Source organism: Melospiza melodia, chromosome 30, assembly GCF_035770615.1.
Source record: "Melospiza melodia melodia isolate bMelMel2 chromosome 30, bMelMel2.pri, whole genome shotgun sequence".
NCBI classification, from domain to species: Eukaryota; Metazoa; Chordata; class Aves; order Passeriformes; family Passerellidae; genus Melospiza; species Melospiza melodia.
Window position 1 is genome coordinate 2,251,974 of NC_086223.1, and position 6,000 is coordinate 2,257,973.

A 6,000-nucleotide genomic window follows, 5' to 3' on the forward strand; every position below is an offset into this window, starting at 1 on the left:
ACAGCGGCTCCGGATGCGGCCCCACAGCGGGGTGCGACCCCCGTTCTCCCCACACATCCCCCGGGGGGCGCAGGGGCAGGGCCCCCCGACGTGCGGGTGTCCTGCGGGAGCGGATCCTGTGGTGTGGGTCTGATTGGGACCCCCGTGCCTGGTGTGTGCCCCTCCCCGAGCCCGGCTGGGCACCGCGGGGTGTGGAGCTGCCCCCTGCCTCGTGGGCACTGTCACCAAGCCCCGTGGGGACCGTCCCAGATCTCCGTGAGCATCATCTCCACCCCACCGCCACCCAGCGAGGGCACCGTGCCAGCCCTTCCTGGGTGCTGTCCCCAAATCCTGTGGGCAGCCTCTCCGGTGCCCAGCGTCACTATCACAGCATGGCCGTGGGCACCGTCGCCAGCCGTGCCCTGCCCTCGTGGACACCAGGTTGTCACTGTCACAGCATCCCCGTGGGTGCCGTTCCCAGTCCCCGTGGGCGCCATCCCCACCCTGCCACGGGCATCCCCTGGGCCTCCCTGGGCACCGTCTCCGCTCCCCCTCCGGCACAGCCCGCCACGCTGTGCTCGCCATCCCTCGTCCCCGTTGTCACTGTCACGACATCCCCGCTAGCACCGTCCCAAACTCCTGTGGCCACGGGCACCACCCCGGGGACGCTGTGGGCACAGTGCCCAGCTCCCCCTGGTGCCATCCCCAACCCCCTGGGCACTTCCCCTCGCCCCCCCTGCCCACAGCCCCCCACCCTGCCCTCACCACCCCCCGTCCTCGTTGTCGCTGTCACCACATCCCCGCGGGCACCGCCAGGGCTCCCATCACACACACACACACACACACACACACACACACGCCCTGCCGCCGCCACCGTCCCCACCCCGCCATCCCGGGGTCACCCGGCCGCGGTACCCCCGTGGGTCCCCACGCGGGGCCGGGCGCGGCGGGTGCAGGGAGCGGCTGCGGCCGGCGGAGGGGGCTGCGGCCGCGGCGGAGCGGAGCGGGCGGGCGGCGGGGCCGGGGGAGGGAGGAGCCAGCGCCGTTCGTCCGCCGCCGCCGCCGCCGCTGCGCCCCGCTCCGCTCCGCGCCCCGCACCGCCGCTCCGAGCCCCGCTCCGCGCCCCGCGCCGCCGCTCCGCGCCCGCCGCCGTCCACCTCAGGTACGGCCCGAGCGGCCCCGCCGGCCCGAGCGGCCCCGCCGCCCCCCGGTTGTTTACGGCCGCCCCCCCCGGGCCCCCCCGGCTGAGCACGGGCGCAGTTCGCTGCGTGGAATGGGGGGGCGGGCGGCGATCGCTTCGGGAGCCTCGGCACCCGCGGAGGGCTCGGGGGGGTCGCGAACCGCGAGGAAAAAACACGGGCAAAGATTTTTTTTTTTTTTTTTTTTTTTTCCTCTCTTGGAAAATCCGGGCGTTTGGCGTGGGGCGGGGGGGCCGCGTTCCCCCGTGGGGGGCGGGTGGGGGGGGGCACCGCGCCCCCCACCCCCAGCGCACCCGTGGCTGCTGCATGCGGGGCACGGCGCTGCCCCCCGCCCGCCACGCCGCGCCACGGGGGCAGCCCCCCCCCGGCCGTGGCCCCCCGGCCCCGCGGCCCCCCCGTGGCCGTGGCGTGGCGGCGTGGCGGGGTCCGGGCCGCGGCGTGGCTCTGCGGTGCTGGGCGCGGGGCCGCGCCGTGGGCAGGTCGCGGGGCCGGGCCGTGGGCAGGCCGTGGCCCTGTCGCGGCGCGGGGGGGGTGGGGGGAGGAACCGTGGACGGCCGGGCCGTGACGGCGCCGTGGGGTGTCCGTGAGGGTTTTAGGGGCCGCTGTGTCCGCTCCCCCGCACCCACCCCGTAGGGCGGCAGGAATGCTGCGATTTTTTTTTTATGATGAAAATTTTAAATTGTTTTTTTAATTATTTTTTTTTGCGCCGAGAGCGGAGCGCGGGGGGAGGCGGGGGGGGGGGGGGGGCGGTTCGGCCGCTCCCGGTTAGGGCGGGGGCAGCGGGGGGGGCGTCCCCGGTGCGGCGGGGTGGGAGGGGGGGGCTCGAGTCCCGCACCACGGGCTTCGCCCTGAGCGGGGCGCGGGGCGTGGCGGGGGCTCCCCTGTGCTCGGCGCCCCGCGGTCCCGCGGGGTGTCCCCCACCCCAACCCCGGGGGGGCGGATCCTGCCCCGGTCCGGTGTCGCCGCCGGGGTTAGGGATGCGGTCCCGACCGGACTGTGGTGCGTCCCCACTGTGCGATGCGGGGAAACTGAGGCAGGGGCGGGCGGGCGCCACGGCCAAGGTCACCCCGGGACCGCGACCTTCAGTCGTGACCCCCCCCCGCCCGGGACTGCCACCGGCACCGACACCGGAGCCGCACCGGGAGGCCGGGCTGTGCCTCACCCCGCCTGACCTCCGACGGCACCGGGGACCCCCGCGGCTCCGCTGCAGCGCTAAGGGGGCTGGGGCCGCCGTGGGGCGCGGGCAAACCCCGGTGGAACCGGTTTGGGGGGGCTCCCCTGCCCGGGGGTCTTGGCGCAGGGTGGGGACGAGGCGCGTCCCCCCCTCCCCAGGGCAGTTCGGTGCGGCTGCGTGCGCCCCCCGCCACGGTGCGGGCCCCGGGAGCGGGATCCTCGCGTGGGGGCTCCACGGGCACCCCTTTCCCTCCCGCGGCCGTGACCTTCGCGGGGTCGCCCCGCACACGGGTTCGCGGAGCGGGGAGCGCGGGCCGCGCACTCCCGGTGTCCCCGGTGTCCCGCACCCTGCGGAGCGGGCACGGGGAGGCTGCGGGCGCACCCCCCGACCCCTCCTGACGGGCGGCGGCTGCAGGAAGCGGGACCCCCCCCCTCCCAATCCCCCGGCTCCGCTCCTCGCCCCGCCAGCGCCTTCCCGGGTCAGCGGGCACCGAGGCGGCGGCGGGGCCGCCCCGGGGGTCCCATCCCGCGGACCCCCGGCCCCGCCGGACCCCGCGCAGCCGCCGGTGCATGGGGGCGGGGCCGGACGCCTGGGTGCCCCTCCGGACTGGGGGGGAAGAGGAGGAGGAGGAGAAAAGGGGGGCGCGGTGTAGGCGAAGGCGGGCGCGGGCTGCGCTGCCAGGGCCCCGCTCAGGCTGGGTGCGGGCGCGGGGGGCGCGGCGGGGTCGGTGCCGTTCGGGGTGTCCCCCGCGCTGCAGACCCTCGGACAGGGTCGGGTGGCTGCAGGAACACCGCGAGGACTGTCCCGTGTGTCCCCTTCTCAAGGGGGACGCGGTCCCGGTGCCTGTCCCTGTGTCCCCTCGTGGGTGCCCGCGCTGGGCACCTCGTGGCGGCCACCTCCCCCCCTTCGAGCAGGGGGAGGGGACCCAGGAGCTCCCCCCCGTCCCCGTGCACGTGAACCAGAGCCCCCGATTTAGAAACGTCCCATGCCGTGCCAAGGGCTGAGAATAGCTCCCGGCGTCCCGGCACACCTCCTGGGGCCAGGGGCACCCCGCGGGGCTCGGGGCCCGCAGCCACCCCAAAGAGCTGAGCCTGGGCACACTCAGCACACACCAGGTGCTCGGGGGTCACCCTCTTGGGTGACCTCTGCAGCCTGGACAAGCTGTGACAGCGGGATGAGGCACATCCTGTGTGCTGGCACAGGGGACACGCTGCTGGGGATAGGGGAGTGTGGCTCTTTCTCTGCCAGGCAGCTCCTGTGGGATAGGGAAGAGGAGGCACAGCTGAATGCTCACACACGGCAGGAAGGAGTGGCTGGAGTGGCCTTGGTTGGATGCAGAGTTCCTGGGAATCCTGGGGGCCTTGGTTGGATGCAGAGTTCCTGGGAATCCTGGGGGCCTTGGTTGGATGCAGAGTTTTGGGAATCCTGGGGGTCTTGGTTGGATGCAGAGTTCCTGGGAATCCTGGGGGTCTTGGTTGGATGCAGAGTTTTGGGAATCCTGGGGGCCTTGGTTGGATGCAGAGTTTTGGAAATCCTGGGGGCCTTGGTTGGATGCAGAGTTTTGGAAATCCTGGGGGCTGCAGGGCCAGGGCTGGGTCGTGGTGCAGGTCCCCTCTGTGGTGATGCAGGACGTGTCAGACACAGGACCTGTCAGAGGCTCAAGGCCACAACATTGGGTGCCCTGTCAGTGTTGGGACAGGTCACCAGCCCTGCAGCCACCAGCTGTCCTACAAGTGGTGGCTTCAATGAGCCGTGAGCCACAGGGAGGACACAAACCCGGGCTCAGCCATCCTTTGTGGGGAGGGGGCACCATGCAGCGCCCCCATGGCACTGGGGGGGCTGCCCTGATGTCAGGCCCGTGGCATCCCCCTTGCTCGGGTTGCCCAGCTGCTGTGCATGCCTGGGATTCCTGCAGCCTCCTGACACAGCACAGCGCGGCACAGCGCGCTGTCCCCACTGCCACACGTGCCCGCAGCGCTGCGTGGCACTGGGTGTGATGCTGTGCCGGGCACTGGCACAGGTGTGTGACAGCAGCAGCCGCAGACACGCGTGTGGCACTTGGCACGGCCTCACACACGGGCATCGGCGCGTGCCGGGTGCCGCCAGCCGTGGCACGGCAGGTGCCCCGTGCCTGGCCACACTCCCATGGCACGGCCGTGCCAGCCGGTGCAGCCAGGGTTTGTCAGGCAGATCTGTGCCACCCCGGTGCCCACCGTGACGCTGCCCTGGTGCCCACCGTGACACTGCCCCAGTGCCCAGTGTGACAGTGCCCCGGTGCCCACCGTGACGCCGCAGTGCCCGCGGTGACGCTGCCCCGGTGCCCGCATGGCCGGGGATCCCTGGCCGGCGGCCGCGGGGCTGCCCTGCCCCCAGCCCGTGCTAATCACGCTAATTGGCACCGTGGCTAAAGCGCTTAGGGCCTCACCTCCCTGACCCGGCTGGCAGCTGGGCTGGGGGGGCGCTGGGACCCCCGGAGCCCATCTGTGCTGGGGGGCAGGGACACAGCAATGTCCCCACGGGGCAGCCCCGGCACCCACGGAGGCGGTCAGCGCCTTTGTGGAGGGGTCTCCCATTGTCTGGGGGGTCCCCGGGGTGGGGTCCGTGGGGAGCGGGGTGCTGGGTGCCCCCGCTGGGGCGAGGTGGCTCCCGCCGTCGGGCCCAGCCCCGGACTTTGCCCCAGGGTTGTTTTCAGCCGCCTGCAACCACCCGACTCAGCAGAAACGCTCCCCTGGGCGTGGGGCTGGGCTGGGGGGGCTGGGCCGGGGGGGCTCCCGCCGGCTGCCACCCCGCTCCCACCCAGCACCCACCCAGAGCACCTGGTGCTGCAGGTGGGACGCGCGGGTTTGGGTGCCGGCGGCGCAGGGTGGGCTGAGACCTGGCTGCGCTCATCACACGTGTCCCGCTGGAGGAGGAGGAGGAGGAGGAGGAGGAGGAGGAAGAGGAGGAGGAGGACGAGAAGAGCCGCCTCCCGTGTCTGTCTGTCTGTCTGTCTGTCTGGGCCGCCCCAGCGCGCCCGGGATTCCTCGAGTGACGGTTCCTGGAGCGGCACCGCAGGCTCCGCCGGGCGATCCCAGGGTGCCGGTGATGCCGAGGGTGTCAGGGGGCTGCCGGGGTCTCGCTGGGGTGGCGAACCCCGTCCTAAAACGCCGCCCCGTTTATCCCTAAACCTCTCTCGTTTGGGGGGCTGCACCCCCAGGCCACCTCGGCGGGGAAACTGAGGCGGGGCGGCCAAGCCCACCCAGCGCACGCCGGCTTTGGGGACAGCCCATATTCCACCCCAGAGCGCTTCCAGCGCCACGTCGCTGCACCCCGAGCCCCACACATGCCCCGAGCGTGTCGGGGCTCTGCCGGGTCCCGGGGGAGAGGGGCGGGGGGCGGCGGGGGGGCCGGTGCCCGGCGGGGGCCGCGCAGCTCTGGATCCCTGCCAGTGCCTATACTTGGAAGTTCTCGGCGCGCCGTTCCCATATGGAACAAACATTTGCTGCTGCAGCCCCCGGCTCTATAGGTACCGCCGGCCCCAAACCCGGCCTGAGGCTGCGGGCGAGGGGCGTCCATTCCCCATGAGCCCCCCCCCGAGGTGGGGAGTGCACCCCGGGCTGGTGGGTGCGCTGCGTGCCTCAGTTTCCCTGAAGAGGCTGCTGCAGGCGA